We start from the raw sequence: 19,894 nt of genomic DNA, 5'->3' as shown, positions 1-19,894 counted from the left end.
AAAATAAAGATCAATTAATTTTAATTAAAAAGTAATAATTCATTACACCTTAAAGTAGTTACATATTAGTGGTGGTATAATTAAGCATGTGTTTTGGATAGTATCCTTTCTTTCCAAAAGTTAAAAATAATCATAAAATTCTGTTGCATCAGAATATTCAGCAGAGTTATCCTTTTTGAATCTTTGAATCACTTTTTGAATCTCTGGTCATTTTATTTATTTATTTTTATCATTATTTATTAAAAAAAGTTTACTTATTTTGACAGAGAGTGCACACACAGGGGAGAGGAGCAGAGGGAGAGAGAGAGAGAATCTTAAGCAGGCTCCACATAGTGCAGAGCCTGAGGCTGGGCTCAATCCCATGACCCTGGGATCATGACCTGAGCCAAAATTAAGAGTCAGATGGTCAACTAGCTGAGCGACCCGGGCACCCCAACCTCTGATCATTTTATATCTTATTTTGTTGAAACAAAAATGAGAGAATGGGGAACTTAAAGCATTGTCAAATGATTCTTTAAATTCAGTAAGGAAGAATTTCTGCTAATTTGAAACATTCTATCGAACAAGAAAGAAAAAAGGACGGTCAGAACAGCAACACTGAATAGTACTCAGTTCAATAAATCTTATTTATTTTCCAGTGTCTCTGATATAGCTTATTGCTGATATGTTCTTTCATCACGAGAAAGTAGAATCAGGAGTGGATAACTCGATAGAAGATGAAGTTATTAATGTTTGATTGCTTTATACTACTTACTGCCTAAATACGCCCCCAAATCAGCTTTTAGGTTAGGAATAATTTTTCAAATATGTTACAGATGGTATAATAATTTGAAAAATGGTTTGAGGTTCAAATGAAGATAAACCAATAGTCGAAAATATGTTTCATGTAACAAGTCTAGGTATTTCATCCTAGGGATGAACTGATACTTAGTTTGGTTCATATTTACAAACAGCTTATTGAAGAATCAAGTACAGTCTCTCAGAGCATTGGTTTGGATATTTAGAAGAAAGTTCTGATCTATGTTGTTACTCCCAAGGAGGCATTTTCCTGAAATACATTGATCTTCTGAAATAAAACAGTACACAATCACCAACAGACATATGAAAAGATGATTATCATCACTTATCAGGGAAATACAAATCAAAACTACAATGAGATATCACCTTAAACCTCTCAGAATGGCTAAAATCAACTGTACAAGAAACCATAGGTGTTGGCAAGGATGTGGAGAAAAAGTAAACCTCATGCACTGTTGGTGAGTATGCAAACTGGTACAGCCACTGTGGAAAACAGTATGGAGGTTCCTCAAAAAGTTAAAAAAAAGAATTACTTTATGATCTAGCAGTCATACTACTAGGTATTTACTGAAAGAATACAAGAGCACTAATTCAGAGGGATACATGCACCTCTATGATTATAACAGCATTATTTACAATAGCCAAGATATGGAAGAAGCCAAGTGTCCATTTGACTGATGAATGGATAAAGATAGCTATATATATGATGAAATATTACTCAACCATAAAAAAGAATGAAATCTTGCCATTTGCAATTACATGGATGGAGTTAGTATAATGCTAAGAGAAGTAAGTCAGAGAAACACAAATACCATATGATTTCACTCAAATGTGGGATTTGAGAAACAAAGAGGCAAAGGGAAAAAAATTAGAGAGAGACAACTCAAGAAACAGACTCAATTATAGAGAACAAACTGATGGTCACCAGAGGGGCGGGGTGTGGGTTAAATAGGTAATGAAGATGAAGGAATGCACTTGTCGTGATGAGCACTGAGTTAATTATGAAATTTTTGAATCACCATCTTGTACAGCTAATACAATATTAGCTGTACCCGAAGCTAATCTAGCACTGTATGTTTAACTGGAATTAAAATAAAAACTTAAAAATAATAAAGAATTACACAATTAATAGTGACACTTTTTTGAACATTAACCTCATATCTGACTTTTGCTGCACATTATCACACTTTATTCAAAGCCTTAACAGCTAGGTATCAAAAAATATATATTTATCTTGCCTTTTTTTTTGCTGTAGAAAATAGTTTAAAGTGGATCTAAGTGTTAGACCATTGGGAAAAAATTAATCATTTAATTTTTCATTGCATAAACTTCTGTTTCCATCACAACTACATTTTAACAATTTTGCATAGTGAGTATAAGTAGTGCTTTAACTGTGAGAGGTTGGCCCAGAAAAAAATTAACATTGTTGAGTGGGAAGACAAATTCTCGTTTAAGCACTATTATAAAATCCAAGTGATTTAGAGAAAATTCTGATCCCCTTAGCCTGGTTTTAAGATAATGTTAAGACTCATTCTTCAGGGTTATCCTTAATTCCTGTTACTGACATTTAGCAAGTTCTGAAGACATGTGCAGAATATACTTTGTGCCACATTATGGCCCTTACCATAAAAGTGTACACAGGATACAAGTAAAAAATTTTCTATTGGCTGTTTTTTGTACCCATGTGAAATTATTCTTCAGTAATATTTAAGGCCAAGAGAAACAAAGAATTCAACATAAGGTAGAGAGAAGCAATTGCAAGTTCTCAATTGCCAAGATAAATTATGTGTTTTGTTTTTGCAGAAAATTAAATGGCAAGATATGGAGTAATGGGGGCAGGATGCTGGTCACCATTTACTGTTTACTCACAGGTTCCTGAGAGTGTCTGCCCTGTTTTGAACTATGCCATGAAGTAGCTGATGGCAGAGTACTTTCTTCACTGGGATTCTAATCCTCCTTTAGGTCTATCTAATGTGGTTGAAAAAGAAATAACAAACGTTAAAATTTTTACCATGAATAAGCACTACCTTGATATCAAAAAGTAGGACCAGACTTTTGGTAGACATAGGTTAACTAACAAGCAACAGAAGAACACATAAAATATGTTTTTCTTTTCCATTGGTTTACTAACTTGGAAGGTGAAATATTTCCATATGACTGGTTATTGGACAAGGTAGAGAATTTTAAAGACTTTATCAAAGATATTATGAATTATTAACATTCTTCCCCAACCTGTCTAGTTGAGAAAAACTAATGAAGTATTGGTTGAATAATTATGCAACATTAGGTAGAATCACTTGAGGGAACAAATTTATTTCACTTTATGCTTGCTTGCTTGCTTTCTTAAAAAAAAAAAAACATTTAAAACTAGTGAATTTAGGTATTTTTTTTTTTTTAGTATTTTTTGCAGGGGTCTTGATTTTTCCGTAAGTGAATAACATTGTATTTTGTCTCTTAAAAGCACCCTTTTTCCATCCACATGCCATGTGTTTTAGATTTCTTGAATGTAAGAACTTACAATACCATGCAATCATTCTTTCTTTTATGTCTACTGCAGTCAATTGCAGTTATGGTGGGAATCAATGAACATCATTGTTGTGTCTATGTTTTGACATTTGAAATAAAGTGTAAACACACTTCAGAGAAAACTACACAGGAAGCCAGTGTGACTTATTAAAGGTACTAAGATTTTGGATTCTATAACTATCTTTGTGGTATGTAAAATTTAAAACTGCTAGGTTTGTCACAGTTTTACTCAAACCACTTCCATGCACTTCCTACCACTTCTTCTTGGAGTAAAAAAAAAAAGTTGAGGAAAAAAGACTCAGTGACGACATTTCATATTTTACTGCTAATTAAAATCTTTAGGGTTTATATAGGTTTCTTTGCACAAGTAAAAATATTACTTTAGGCTTTTTATTAAATATATTTTGTTTGGATAAGCAAATCCATAAATATTATTGACTCAAGGAAGGTTAGTTAAAGTTGGCTGACTACCAAGAAACCTTGTAAGACAGCCCAGCCTTGGACAATTTACTGCAGTCTGACTTTCGGGTCTGACACAGTGTTTCAGACTTTACAATTTTTAATTTTTTTTTTTTTTGTCAATGAGCCCCAGTTGAAAAACTAGAAATTCATTCAAAGTGGATCAAGTAAAAATGTCATATATCTACAGGTTACAGGAGAATCTCCTGGAAAGAAATTCATGATGAAGCACCAAACCTGAAGAATGGCAAGTCAAGTATTTTTCTTTCTTTTTTTTTTTTTTTTTTGAGACAGAGGGAGACAGAGCATGAACGGGGGAGGGTCAGAGAGAGGGAGACACAGAATCTGAAATGGGCTCCAGGCTTTGAGCTGTCAGCACAGAGCCCGACGCGGGGCTTGAACTCACAGACCATGAGATCATGACCTGAGCCGAAGTCGGACGCTCAACTGACTGAGCCACCCAGGTGCCCCAAGTCAAGTATTTTTCTAGTTCTCTTTCTTTATCCGTACTTCCAGGTGTATATTTAAGAATTTTTCCTCTTTGTAGACATACCCTATCTATCTTCTCTCCTTCTCTCCTTGCTTATATTGTTGAAGTCAACCTATTAATTCTCAAAGAGAAATATAAGTCCCAAAGTCCAGTGCCTTAGTTTCTCCAGTAGGTAAACTTCAAGGTATAAAATAATTGGCAGATAGTTTGGTAAGCATGGAATCAGATTGAGTGACTAGGTATGTCTATATAACTTTCCAATAGTGGCCCCTTCTTTGAAATTGTATCCATCTCAGGGCTCTTGTTAAAGTGATGGACTTGGGTGGTCATATTTATATCATGTGATCCCATCATGGGTAGACAATCCGAATCTAGACCTAATCATTCAGTCTCAATGTTTAGAATTTGAACCAAGGGACACAGACCAAACATTGTTTTTGAAAATGTGCCTACTGGATTCTTCTTGTGAAGTCAGTGCCAGAACTGGCTCTTTGGAGAGCCTGAGCAAACAGCAAGCAGAAGTCACAAGGGAAGAAGAGGGGAAATTGAGAACAATCTGCAAGGAGGAAAATGGAGCAAATACATAAATCTAAGTAGAGAGAAGGATCTTTGTGGTCCTACAGAGTAAAAAACTTATGCAGTAATGACCAGACTTTGAAAGCTGGCTTTGGGTCCTAAATTTGTTTGCTTGAAATTTCCCTGTTGCCTTTGTGTGTTTTCACTTGATCTACTTTTGGTGAATTTCTGTACTTGTAGCAAACATGTCATACACATACACATATTTTTTATGTTTCAAAGTGAAACATATACATAATTTAAAAGCCAAATAGTAACACAGGGCTTCTAATGAAAAGTAGCAAGTAGACCACTGCTTCATTTCCTCCTCACTCCCAAACAACTTCTCTCCTGAATAAACCACTTTCAACTGTCAGCTTCTTTTAGAATTTACTTCTATATTCCTAAAACTTTTGTTCAAATTCCTATTTCTCATTCTATAAATTTTAGCATTATAAATCGATTTCCTACTGTGAAAGCAGGGGATTTAACTGCCTTTTACCAACTGCCATCCATTCATCTACCATATTTACATCATAATTTCTGGTGAAATCAACTTTCAGTTTTCACATTATTATGACTCTAGTTATGTATTATTACTGTGCACATATGGCTCACTTCTGAGACATTAATTGTGCAATAGTTACACTTCCTTTTGGAGTTAATAACTGCCTCATTTTGGGGAGGTTTGGACTTTTATATAACTGTAATTAATTTTTCCCCAAACTCTACAACAAAAATCCAAAAAAAGCTAAAAGAAACTTTTGACATAGTTTAAAAAATTAGGAAATCTGTCAGTTTCCTTCAGATCTCAGGAAAAGTCACTCTAAGTTTTCCCAACACCATTTTTTGGAGAGACTATTTTTTTCTCCATTGAGTATTCTTGGCTCCTTTGCCAAATATTAGTTGACTGTATCGTAAGGGTTTATTTCCAGGCTCTTGATTCTGTTCCTCGGGTCCATGTTGTCTATTTTTATGCTAGTACCACGTTGTTTTGATTACTGTATGTTTGTAATATAATTTGAAATCGGGAAGTATTATGCCTTCAGCTTTATTCATTCTTTTATGACTGCTTTGGCTATTCTTTTGATCCACGAACATGGAGTATCTTTCCATTTGCTTGTGTCTTCAATTTTTTTTTTTTCATCCAAGTCTTACAGTTTTCAGTGTACAGATTTTTTACTTGTTTGCTTAAACTTATCCCTAATTAATTGTTTTTGATGGTATTGTGAATGGGATTTTTTTCTTTATTGCTTTTTCAGATGTTTTATTGTTAGTGTATAAGAACACAACTAACTTCTATATATTGATTTTATAGCTTGCAACTTTACCGAATTTCTTCATTAGTTCTAACAGTCTACCAAAAGTGGAGTCTTTAGAATTTTCTAGATATAAAAGATCATATCATCAGCAAACAAAGACAATTTTACTGCCTTTCCAATTTGAATGCCTTCCATTTCTTTTTCTTGTTTGATTGCTCCAGTTAGAACTTCCAGTAGTATGTTGAAGTAGAGTGGTGAGAGTAGGCATTGAAGTACAGTAGTGCAGGCTGGTGACAGAAGACAGGGCCTCATCTGGGCCCACAAGCAGTTGTGGGGACCCTGGCTATTGGAGTGCTCTCCCATGTCCATATAGTCTCCCTTGGGCACGTGCACTGCAGTGCTGTGTGCAGTGTGTGCTAATGACAGGTATCAGGTTGGCAATGAACAAGAGCACAGCTGGATGGACTAGCCCCCAAAGCGCATAAGGTGGTAGAAGTCAGCTGCAGGGGTCTAGGCCATCATCTTGTGGTAGGGCAGCTACAGAGGCCTGGGTTAGATGTCATTGTGGTTTCCAGGCTCTAGCGGGGGGCTGGCATTAGTGAATACAAATGCCTGTGGGACAAAAGCTAATGAAAACTGCAAAGGGTCCTCCATGGCAGCAGTGCTATTAGTTTCTTCAGTAGTGAAATCTGCTGTCTTAGTCTGCAGAGCAGGTCACTGCGAACCAGTGTCTCCCACTGTGTGGCTACTGCTGGTAGCCCCTGCTTTTCTTTCTTGTGCCAGGCTGTGTCTATAGTTTCTATATGTCTCAGCTTTTTGTGGGCCTGGGAGAGGGGAAGCCTAAACAGGACCTTCATGTGGTGCTCCCAGAGGCTAGGGAGGCTAGATGCTCACCCTCCTTTTCCTTTCCTGGTAAGGGGAACTCCTACTAGCTGGGAAATTTCCTCTTAGCCCTAAGCAATGCTAGCTTGGAGGATGGGATGATGCTGGCAAAACAAGGCTGTCTTCTTTTTCTTCGAGAGTAGTTATTCCCAGTTTTTCTTTGTTTCACTATGTTGCTAAAGTGGACACCAGAACTTCCCCACAGCTGTTTTTGTTTATGGATATCTGTCTAATTGATCTCTTGGAAGATGGAGACTGGGGTCTCACTCCAGACTATCAATCAGTTCTGCTATTCTGATATTTCTCTTTACCATTATCCAAATTATTTCCTCACTTCTCTTCTATGTTCATTCATTCATTCATTCATTCATTCATTCATTCATTGAACAAATATTCCAGAAAGCTATGTGCCAGGCCGTATTATGGGTACTGGAGACTTACATCAAGTCTCTTCTTCTATAGAGCTAAAGTTCTAGTGAGAGAAGCATAACATAAGAAAAATGGAGTTGGATGTTAAACCGGACGTTTCTATACAGGCACCAATGTAAAAGAGCTATGACATTCCAAGGAAGAGTACAAAAATCAATATAAAAGTTTTTAGAGGAGAGAATTGAAGAGTTTTTGCATGATCATTCACTGCTCAGGAAATAATCAGATTTTGTAAAAAGTGGAGAGAACTTTGTGAAAATGACTGCGAAAGAGTATTAAATTATTTTAATACAAGGTAGCCAGTAAAAGATCTTTCTTTACTGATATCTATCTATTTTATTGATATTTGGGCAGAGAGCTAAAAGGAAGTGAAAGAATCAGCGACATGCGTATTTGAAAGGAAGTGTATTCTAGCCAGGGGGACCAAAACATAATGGCCTTAGATAAGAGACTGCTTAATATATTTTAAGAATAGCACGAAAGAGGGGCACCTGGGTGGCTCAGTCGGTTAAACATCTGACTTCAGCTCAGGTCATGATCTCTCGGTCCGTGAGTTCGAGCCCCGTGTCGGGCTCTGTGCTGATGGCTTGGAGCCTGGAGCCTGCTTCAGATTCTGTGTCTCCCTCTCTCTCTGACCCTCCCCCATTCATTCTCTGTCTCTCTCTCTGTTTCAAAAATAAACATTAAAAAAAAAAAAAAAAAAAAAAAGAATAGCACGAAAGCCTGTAGGTATCAGAGTGACTAGGGGAGGATGGAGGCGAACAAGATGGAGATGAAATCAGAGAGGGAATTGATGGTGTCTTGGCTTGGGATGGTGTCACTGGACGTGGTAAGAAGTGGACAGATTGTGGACTTGCTTGATAGTGGAGTTGGCAGCATTTCCTGATATCCTAACTATGGTACGTAACCAAATAAAGGAGTCAAGGATGATTTCAAAATTTTAGGCTGAGCAACTGAAAATGAGGGTGGGTCATTTACTCAGATGGGGGAGAGACTCAGGAAGTAAGAGAGGCAGAGCATCTTCAAATGTTGGATTTGGAAACGTTAAATTGTGAGAGTACACTTATCTACCTGAATGGAAATGTTCAATGGGCAGTTGTATATAAGAATCCATAGTTCAAGTGAAATGTCAGGGCTGGAGATAAAAGCTAGAGAGTCATCATAGTATACTTGGTATTTTAAAATCATGGATCATTAAGTCTCTGTAGGTACAGATGCCTGAGTGTGGTGAGCTCTATCTTCTGACTCATTTCACTCTTCTTCTTCTTCTTCTTTTTTTTATTTTGCAATTTCTTTTTTTCTTTTTTTTTTTTTTTTTGAGAGAAAGAGAGAGAGAGAGAGAGCGAGCATGAGTGGGGAAGGTGCAGAGGGAGGGAGACAAAGAATACGAAGCAGGCTCCAGGCTCTGACTGTCAGCACACAGCCCAAAGCAGGGCTCGAACCCACAAACTGTGAGATCATGACCTGGGCCAAAGTTGTATGCTTAACCGGCTGAGCCACCCAGGTATCCCTAAAAGCTTTTATTTTTAAGTAATCTCTAGATCCAACATGGGGCTTGAACTCACAACTCCAAGATCAAGAATCACATGCTCTACCGATTGAGCCAGCCAGGTGCCCCCTTCAATTAAACTTTTAATTAAGTGGATATTTTATCCCTAGCTATTTGACCCCTATGTGTACCTCTCAGTTCTGGTCTTGGGTGGGAAAGGGGATTGCTATATATTGGGGTCCAAGTACCACTGACTTTTAAAAGGGCATTCTGTTTATAAAATGAAAGTATAAATATACATTAATAAAAATCAAATAGTATAGCGGGACTTATAACCAAAAGCAAGCCCTTCCGCCTCATTGCTGCGCCAAGTCCATTCCAGTTTCAACTTCTCAGAGGAAACCATATTCAAATGTTTGTTTTTAATTGTCCTGATAATTTTCTCATTGATTCAGTATAACACAACCATGCTATTATTTTACCAACTTATCAATGTTAGAGATAATACATTGGCTTCTTTCTTCTATTGTGCATCAGGATTTAGTGTACTTCTATTCCTGTACTAAAGTTTTGTTAGGTCTAGCATTATATATATTAATATCACAATAATGGTAGAGGAAATTTTCACTCATAATTGTCAAATAAGTGTGTATGTATTGCCTAGGACATAATACGCATTGCACATTTTAGACAATAAATATTGAGTGAATATATATATTTTAGGTTCAAACTTTTCCACTTAAAATGTCAGCATTTCCCCTGTTATTAAACATTCACAGGACACTTTTTTTATTTTATTTTTTTTAATGTTTTATTTATTTTTGAGAGAGAGACAGAGACACAGTGTGAGTGGGGGAGGAGCAGAGAGAGAGGGAGACACAGAATCCGAAGCAGGCTCCAGGCTCTGAGCTGTCAGCACAGAGCCCGATGTGGGGCTCGAACTCATGAACCACAAGATCATGACCTGAGCCGAAGTCCAACGCTCAACTGACTGAGCCACCAAGGGGCCCCAGGACACATTTTTTTAAAATGGCTGACATTAATAACATATGGCTGCACCATAATTTATTTAACTTTCAGCATATTATGAAATATTTAGGGGTTTTTCCTATTTCTTAAGAACACAAACAACTTGTCTGTAAACATCCCTATAATAAAACCATCAACTACATCTCTGACTCTTGGAGTAGATTCCTAGAAATGGAATTACTGATTCAAAACTTCTTGCTACTGGGTGCCTGGATAGCTCAGTCAGTTGAGCGTCTGACTCTTGATTTGGCTCAGGTCATGATGTTACAGTCTTGAGATTGAGCCCTGTGTCCAGCTCCACACTGAGCATGGAGCCTGCTTGGGATTCTCTCTCTGCCCCTCCCCTGCACGCATGCACACGCACACACATACACTCTCTTTCTCTCTCTTTCTCAAAATAAATAAGTAAACATTTAAAAAAGGTTCTTGGTACATATTTCCAGTTTTGTTTCCAAGAAGATTTTGCCTTTTATACTAATAAAAGAGATTACTATAAAAGATTACCATAAAAGAGTAATCATCTCATTGCATATTACTAAATGCTAAATATGTGTAAGCTCTAAAACTATGCTAATTTTATAGATTTAAGATGGTTACCTTGTTTTAGCTCACAATTAAAAAAAGTTTTTTTTAAGGTTTATATATTTTTGAGAGAGGGAAAGAGAGAGAGAGAGTGCTAGCAGAGGAAGGGCAGAGAGAGAGGGAGACACAGCATCTAAAGCAGTCTCCAGGCTCTGAGATGACAGCACACAGTCCCATGTGGGGCTCAAACTCACAAACTGTGAGATCATGACCAGAACCAAAGTCAGACACTTAGCCTACTGAGCCACCCAGGTTCCCCAAGCTCGCAATTATTTTGATTGCCAGTGTTGCTGTAGATTTTTTTCTTACGTCCTATTACTCATTATTACATAACATTTTAATTTCTTCAGTTTAATATTTTATTATATCACTAATTTGAATTTTTTAATATTCAGAGAAGTACTTTATAAATTACTTCTTGGTTGTAACATTATTGGCTATTCTTTACACTTTAAAAAATCTCAAAGGAAAGCAATATTAAGGATTAGCAATCTTATTAAAAGTTTACAGTGATGTAAAATTTAGCTGCATGGCTAGTTAAAATTTATTTTGCATTTCATTATATACTGTGGGTCTTGGAATTTCAATAAAACTTTTTGTTATTAAAATTTGTGTAATAGTCATTGCATATTACTGCCATCTTGAGGTGAGATGGTTTTTATAAGTTAGAAACTGACAATGGTTATTCTACTAATGTATTTGATGCTTTATGATCAATTTTTTAGTTTTGATCTTTCTTTCCCATGGTTTCCCACTTACTTTTTGTCATTTGAAATATCATTTGTGATATGTGAATGTTGCGTAATTAAAAAAAAAATCCCCGTAGCAACCTATGATTAGGAGAGGTAGGCAGAGAAGATAGCAAGCTTTTCCACTGTATCTTTTTAATATTTATTTATTTATTTTGAGAGAGACAGAGTGAGCAGGAGAGGGGCAGAGACTGAGCAGGAAAGGTGCAGAGAGAGAGGGGGAGAGAGAATCCCAAGCAAGCCCTGTGCTGACAGTGCAGAGCCTGACACAAGGCTCCATCTGAAGAATGGTGAGATCATGACCTGAGCCAAAATCAAGAGTCAGGTGCTTAACTGCTTAACTGACTGAGCCACCCAGGTGCTCCTCCATGTATTACCAACAAAATACACATTTTAGCACTGATTGGTTCAGGCTGTGTCACCTGCCTATGTCTGTTTGGGGTTGAGAAAGGGAGCATCTTCCTCATGTGGCTTCAGTAATGAGAGACACATAAAGTGAATGCAATGTTATTCGTCAATAATATATCAACTTTAAAAAAGGATTAAAAAAATTTTTTTAACGTTTATTTATTTTTGAGAGAGAAAGCACAAGCGAGGTAGGGGCAGAGAGAGAGGGAGACACAGAATCTGAAGCAGGCTCCAGGCTCTGAGCTGTCAGCACAGAGCCCGACGCAGGGCTCAAACTCACAAACTGTGAGATCATGACCTGAGCCAAAGTCGGACGCTTAACCGACTGAGCCACCCAGGTGCCCCTGGATCTTTATTTTTTAATGAGAGGCACAATCGGCTACTTCCCCCAAATTTGTGACAGGGTATAGGATTTTAGACAGTAAAAAAAAAAAAATGTATCAATTATATTATCTTTGCTAAAAAAATTTCAATGGAGCCATTATCTGTAGGATAAAGTTTTATTCTTGTGATATTCCATACAATCTTGGTCTCTAATAATCTAGATGACTGTATATTTTTGAGAATTAATTACACAAAGATTCCTCAAACTTGTTTCCCAAATGAGCACTGGTATACCTGGACTAATCAGAGAATGCATGAACCTTGAAATTAATTACTAGTTCAAGTTGGATATCAAGTAATATCATTTTATAACTATTTGGGTTTGAGCTTTCAGTTATACTATATAAACACACCAATTAAGGATTGTTTGAATTGTTTAAAATAGTGTTTGGTATAACAAAAAGAACCTTAGAAATATGTAATAGCTCTCATTCTTATATAAAACTATAAATAGTACTATGTAGTAATAAGTTACATTTCATTTGGTTTTTAGTATTCTTTCTTTTAGGATTATACATTTATTTGAAAGAAATGCTTTTATTGACAGAACAGTACCAGTCAGAACTGACTGACCTTATTTTCATTATATTAGCTTAATATTTCTTGGTTTTAAACATGTCTATGAACATGAAATTATATGCTGAACTCTAAAACCAATAAAAACAAAGAATTATGAATACTCTATGAATGATATAATGCATTATTTGTTTAGCATACTCTAAAATAATTTTTTAAAATTATTTATTTATTTTTTGAGACAGAGAGAGAAAGAGCATAAGCAGGGGAGGGGCAGAGAGAGGGAGACACAGAATCTGAAGCAGGCTTCAGGCTCTGAGCTGTCAGCACAGAGCCTGACCCGGGACTCGAACTCACAAACCACGAGATCATGACCTGAGCTCAAGTTGGACACTTAACCGACTGAGCCACCCAGGTGCCCCTAAAATAATTTTTAAAAGTAGGTAGTTATAGGTATGTAAGAAGATGAGACATCAATGTCAAAGGTGAAAGTTTATGACTTATAGGCAGAATCTGACTAGTTGAATAAGTACAAAAAATATTCAAGCAGTCAGTCAGTTGTGGAAGTTTAAACTGGGTTCTTGATCAGCAGTGTCCATGGCTGATCAACTTCTTTTCCAGAATATATGGTGTTATTTGCCACAGTAGTGGGTACTGTAGATTGGCTTGATCATCTTCAAACCCACATTCCTACTGTGCCTTTCTATTCTATAAAAGCTGTTGCACTATCAATGACATTTTTAGACTCCTTTGCACCTTGTGTTCTGGATGTGCGTTAGGTTCGGCAATTAAGTGCACTTGCACAAATTGGAAGGTAAATGTTTTATGTCTTGTCTCGGTTATATATACGGTGGTAAACATGGTCTTAGAAATGTGACATTTTCTGTAGTAGTATTTCATGATCTTATCTCCAGCTTCCTATGTGTTTGAAACAACTTCATTGGAGATGGTGGCCATATTTCAGTGCCCAGTAAATGGCTCTGGGATTAGATGGATATTTCTGCTGATTGCAGAGGCTTCCAGACTTACGTCTCCTATTCCTGAATTTGGCTGTCACTTTGTGTTCACAAACTCAATAGTTCCATGGTAGCTCAGAAGTAGTATTTCTATTGCAGGCTCAGTTTTGTAGTGCTCTAAGAATTTGTGGAGCCTCAGATTAAAGTCTTCTCTTGCCTGTCTAATATTTTTGTAAACTCCTAAATACCTGCATTTCTTAAAATACCTAGAGTGGTTTTCTGTTTCCTGACCTGAATCATGACTGATTTATCCCTTTACTAAAAATGTATACAACTTGGAAAGTCAGGACAGTATTACCATAGCAATATGTGGCAGAGACTGCTAGCTATCCACCAACACCCATTCTCCTTTCTTCTCTTTGTAACTGAAGATCCTAGTTTTTCTTATCCAGGCCAAGACTTCATTTCTTAGCTTTGCCGCAGCTACCAGTGTTCATGTAACTGAATCTTGGCTAATGAGATGTAAATAGAAGTGATTTATGACACTTTCTGGTGATGCCCTTGCCTGTTTCTCTTCTCTACTGGCTGAGAAACAGGTGTGGTCATGAAGGTAGAGAAGCCACCTTGGATCCAAAGATGAAAAATTCTTGTTGATGATGTCAAAGCTGCTCTACTAGCCTGGGAACTACTATATTTAGATAGCAACGTAAGAGGTAAATAAGCCTCTTTCTTTCTTTCTTTCTTTCTTTCTTTCTTTCTTTCTTTCTTTCTTCTTTCTTTCTCTCTCTTCTTTCTTTCTTTCTTTCTTTCTTTCTTTCTTTCTTTCTTTCTTTCTTTCTCTCGCTACTATATTTTTGCTCCCCCCCATTTCTTTACAGTGGCTTATACTGTAACCTAAATACAAGACATACGTGGACTTTGAAGTTTCAGGCCAAGTCTGAAAATGACTGCATGTTACTCTATTAACAGGTATGATTCCTATAAACATATGCCATATATTTATAGGAATGACTTAGAGTAACTCATCTACCATTTTTTAAAAAAAAATTTTATGTTTATTTTTGAGAGAAAGGGAGAGACAGAGTGTGAGCAGGGGAGGGGAAGAGAGAGAGGGAGACACAGAATCCGAAGCAGGCTCCAGGCTCTGAGCTGTCAGCACAGAACCCGACGCAGGGCTCAAACTCACGAACCATGAGATCATGACCTGAGCCGAAGTCGGACACTTCACCGACTGAGCCACCCAAGTGCCCCACTCATCTACCATTCTTATATAAAAAGACTTCTGGGGGCGCCTGGGTGGCGCAGTCGGTGAAGCGTCCGACTTCAGCCAGGTCACGATCTCGCGGTCCGTGAGTTCGAGCCCCGCGTCAGGCTCTGGGCTGATGGCTCAGAGCCTGGAGCCTGTTTCCGATTCTGTGTCTCCCTCTCTCTCTGCCCCTCCCCCGTTCATGCTCTGTCTCTCTCTGTCCCAAAAAAAAATAAATAAACGTTGGAAAAAAAAAAAAATGGAAAACTTAAAAAAAAAAAAAAAAGACTTCTGGCTGTGGGCTGGTAATGTGCTCTTAAAACACAGAGTTGAGTAAAGTACTTAAAAGCTGTATTAAATCAAATCTTCAGAAGCAAAATTCAGTTATACTTGAGAGTGAATGTATTGTAACCTTGCTTTCAGAAGAGTGAGCTTCTTGTCTTGCTCACATACTGTTAAAAGAAGAATTGATAGACAGGATAGGGCCATAGCTCAGAAGCCAAATCAGAATATTCTTTAGGCCAAGTTAGGTGGGATCAGTACATGAACTTTGTATAAAGGGAAAAATAGATACCTATACTAATTCAAATTCTTTATCCAGACATTGGAGAATATCCTCATTCTAAAACACTTACATTTTGGGTAAATGGCCAAATGCCATGTGAGACTTTTGGAAGAATTTTTCATCAGTAAGACTTTGGTTTTCATATCAAATGACAATATCCCTCTGGGTAAAAGCAAAGTCCACTCTGAAATGGGAAATCCCAGATATAGAGAAGGCTTTAATAATGATGTTAGAAGTTTATATTCTCATTTCACTCTGATTTATTGTCCGGAGGAAAAAAGAACCAATTTCAAGACTTAGAAAATTTGAAATGCTTTACTTTCTTATTAGACTATATAAGTTGAATCTGACCAAGTTCTATGAAAATATTCAATTCAGAGCTGTGGAAATGGGCAACAATGATATTAATACTCTGTAGTTACTGAACACTGTCCTCAAATTGCAGGCCTCGGTTAGTCTTTTATCTTTTTGCAAGTCCATGATTTCTAAGCACTTTCTATGCCCACAGTCTAGTTAAAGCACCTTCTATGCCCATAGTCTAGTTAAAGCAAACATATAAAAACCATGTTTTAGGTAATTAACATTGCTACTGTGGCCATGTATGTTTGGAACAACATCAGTGCCTTGGCAAAATTCCACAGGTACAAGGAAGACCAGCAGTTTATGCCATCATCAGAAACTCATTCTATTAGGAACTATATGTATTGGATAATGGGATAATATCTAATTGATCAAGTTAGGTTCTGTAGTAGATAGCATTGCTTTGGAAACAGACTCCAAGAATCTGAGATTTTTATGTAGTAGATTTATTAGTGTGTATTCTTGGAGACAATATCTGGTAGAAGTTTAGGAGGCAAAATTAGAAATAAGTTCAACTGTAATGCCCTCAGAACAGAGGCTTCAGGAATCATCTGAGGAGTTTTGAGACTGGGATGCTTCAGAGTTGTTCCAATTGAGACAAAAAGGATGGCCCATTAGATACCACAGTGACCAGTCATCACACATGAGCCTTCCTCAGGTAGAGAGCATAACTTTGTTTTTTTTTTTTTTTTTCAACGTTTATTTATTTTTGGGACAGAGAGAGACAGAGCATGAACGGGGGAGGGGCAGAGAGAGAGGGAGACACAGAATCGGAAACAGGCTCCAGGCTCTGAGCCATCAGCCCAGAGCCCGACGTGGGGCTCGAACTCATGGACCGTGAGATCGTGACCTGGCTGAAGTCGGACGCTTAACCGATTGTGCCACCCAGGCACCCCTAGAGAGCATAACTTTGAGCACGACAACTTCCTTCTTCCAGGGCAATGCCTGAAGAGGAACTCAGATGTAAAATATTAGCAGTCAATGCTCCAAGGATATGAAGGAATAAATGCTTTGTCTTAAAGGGCTGTGCATCAAGGCATCCTGTAGAGTCTTAGGGAATTTTAATGCAGGTGGCTTTAAGAAAGATGGTCAGAAGCAGTAGAAGCAGAGATGATAAAGAAAGAGACAAACTGAGTCATAAAAATGATAGGGTTATTATAGTATGGACAACAAGGTAATTAGTTTGCTACAACCGTTTTTTGATATCTTGAGAGGTTTTGCATCTTTAACAATAACAAATGATATTTCAGTTCTTCATACATGCAAACTTTGCTGAAGCAATTGTGTTTTTTTTGTTTCTTAACAATCTGCAAAACCAAACCTAAAAAATAGATCTTAGGTATTCAATTTCGAAGTGCTTCCTATTCAAGGATATTTTATAAGGACACGTGCAGAAACCTTCTCTGGAAAATATTAAAGACTCTTGGAGAGATTAAGAATTTTGCTTAAAGTTCAAAATTTTATCTTCCATTGAAATAAATAATGTTTGTGAAGTGGCATGCTATGTCCCTAACATCTTTTTCTTAAGTTGTATTTTTGCTGACACAAATATAGCTTCAACAGCTTTCTTTTAGATAATATTCATCTGGTTTATATTTCCCCACCTTTTTGGTTCTAACTTTTCTGTTTTTAGGGTTTTGATAAATAGCATATAGTTGGTTATTTTAAAATCCAGTCTGACAGTTCCTATAAGAGAAGGGCTAAGTTTATTTAAATGTATCAGTATTTTGGACTTTTTCTATCATTTTTCTTTGTACATTTTAATTTTTCCTATTTTTCTTATGCTTCTGTTTACTTTCTTGACTTTTTTTAATTGATTGAGGCTTCTGCTTTTCTCTACTTATTTCATTTTTTCCTTCCATTTTTTGAATTTAATTCTCTATTTCTAATTTTTTAATGGTTACATTTGAAATTTTACCATGCCCATATGACCAAGTTCAATATCTTAAACTCCATTTAGAAGAATATAAGGGCACCTGGGTGGCTCAGTTGGGTTAAGTTTCCTTGGCTCAGGTCATGATCTCTTGGTTCATGAGTTTGAGCCGCACATCGGAGTCTCTGCTCTCAGCACGGAGCTTGCTTCAGATCCTCTGTCCTCTTTCTCTCTGCCCCTCCCTTGCTCTCTCTCTCTCTCTCTCTCTCTCTCTCAAAAATAAGTAAACATTAAAAAAAAGAAAAATATAAGAATTTCAGAATACTTCAACCTATCATTACACTTCCTACTTATAAATGGTTGTTTACAGTATTTTAGGGCTATGAATTTATACATTCACAAATTAGAATATTATAGATTATTATTATTTTACACAGACAATATTTATTGAGATTTGCTTAAATACATTACTATGCTCACTTGCTGTTTGGCTATCTTTCCTTCTTGCATCTCAGGTATTCTATTAAGGTTGTTTTTCTTTCTCCTAAGTTATATCCTTTGGAACAGTGGTTCTCAATCTGTGGTTCAAATCATCCCTGTTTCCCAAGAAGGCATTTTATAAATATGTGGGGACATTTTATTATCACATGATTAGATGGTACTTACTGGCATTTGTAGTGTAAGCTATGGATGTTGAACATCTGGAATTACACACAGGACAATCTCCCACACAAAAGAATTGTTCTGGTTCCTTATGACTTTCAATGATCCTGCTGGACATGCAAAGTAGATGAAAAAACTCTTGATATGTACTTGAGTGTAGGAACTAATTCCATTTATATAAAAATGTTTGGCACAGTTTTAACACACTGAATTTTCTAGGAATGCAACAACTAAATAAAATAAAGCTATTATTTTTTTGCTCTGAATTTTAACAGTAATAGCTTACATTTCAGAAAAATCCCACCACTAATAGCTATGTTAATCTTGATGTTTAAGGTGCCAGTACAACTCATCTGTGTTAATCTGAACATGGAGCTGGTTGCCTTGCTGGTGATTCTACGAATGTGCACACACATACACATGCACATATAATACTAGATAGCTTCACTGACAAATACAGTTTGTTTACTCTGCTAGTATGTTTCTTTCCTAATGTAGTAGTGAGACAATCAAGATTAAGCATTCATTTTACTAAGAAACATGCTGTCAGAGTTGGCAAGGATATATCATACTTCTACTCTTGGAAGTAACAGCAAAGACATCAAAGGAATCACTGATCCTGGCTAACATGTGAAGAATATTGGATGTTACCAGGAGAGTAAAATTTAAGCCAGATAAGGTAGAATTTATCTACATTAAGCCACCCATCAATGGCTTGGGACTGACTATTCCATAGACACCAGGATCTGATTCTAAACTTTGTTGGGTTGGCTCCTTAGCTTGGACATGACCATGGTCTGAGGATTTATCTGGATTGGAAACTGGATGAAAGTCTATTATTATACACTGCATCTTCCTGCACAGTGATCCTCATATACATATCTCATGGTGTCACTATGGAATCCAACTGTGTCCTGCTACTTCCAAGATTAATCTCTCTCCTGTAAACGTGCCAAATATGACCCTTTCAATTGTGGCCGATTTGCTTCTGTAGCCTCTTCACCTCCTCTTTCCAGCCTACCAACTCGAGCACCTGAATGTTAATGCCTCTTTCTTCGCTTCTTTCCTTGCTTCTTCTATTGGGTTAAAAAGGGATTGGTTTCCACAACACCTACCTGGAGCATTTCTCTAACGTAACACTTAATCACACTTAACGGTGTAAATGTTGATTTTTTGGGTGTGTCTGTCTGATTATGAGGGCATCTTCTCATAGTTCCTAGCAAGGTGCTTGGTTAAGTAGTAGGAGTCAACAGATATTGGCTGTTAGAGAAAAACAACAGTGTAACATTTCAATACCATTCACGTAGTTAAAAACTTTTCAAGCTACTTTCAGTTTCACTTTTACTGAATTCTGACTGAATTCTCCATTCCCTCCCTTCTACAAACACATGGCGAGGGACAGCGAGCACACCTGAAACTTCCCATAGGCGCCGGGCAGGTCTCCAAGGGGCACTCCCTCCCACTCAGGAAGTCACGTCAAGTGATGACGTCACACGTACCGCAGACGTCCTGCCGTCAGGCCCACCCATCAAAACCTTCCGGGCTGTCTTTTTTGCGGTTAGCAGTGACAACTTGAACTCTGTTCGTACGGAAGGCCGGCAACGACAAGTACATAAGGCGGGTCCTTGAGGACCCGTGCTTCCCCAAAGTAAGGTGACTTGTTTCCCGGAAAG

General features: G+C 37.2%; 1 protein-coding gene and 1 long non-coding RNA gene across 5 annotated transcripts in view; one reads left to right on the top strand and one right to left on the bottom strand.

Annotated features, from left to right (window-relative positions):
- Window positions 1–2,528: 2,528 nt before the first annotated feature.
- LOC123608949 lies at window positions 2,529–19,734 on the bottom strand. The gene is made up of 3 exons (XR_006717533.1): window positions 19,633–19,734; window positions 18,225–18,331; window positions 2,529–2,766 (listed from the first exon to the last, which is right to left on the bottom strand). It is a non-coding gene; the product is annotated as an uncharacterized LOC123608949 (long non-coding RNA).
- The window catches only part of TBC1D32 (TBC1 domain family member 32), a 201,480-nt gene continuing 201,303 nt past the window's right edge, over window positions 19,718–19,894 (top strand). For 2 of the 4 annotated variants that reach the window (XM_045499431.1, XM_045499432.1), the window contains exon 1: window positions 19,733–19,869. The gene's annotated coding sequence lies outside the window, so the exon portion shown is untranslated. Of the gene's footprint in view, window positions 19,875–19,894 lie in introns of all 4 variants that reach the window. The other 2 variants (XM_045499429.1, XM_045499430.1) reach the window with 2 other exon arrangements.

This window comes from Leopardus geoffroyi, chromosome B2, assembly GCF_018350155.1.
Source record: "Leopardus geoffroyi isolate Oge1 chromosome B2, O.geoffroyi_Oge1_pat1.0, whole genome shotgun sequence".
Lineage (NCBI taxonomy): Eukaryota > Metazoa > Chordata > Mammalia > Carnivora > Felidae > Leopardus > Leopardus geoffroyi.
This window is presented reverse-complemented; position numbering and strand designations above follow the sequence as displayed.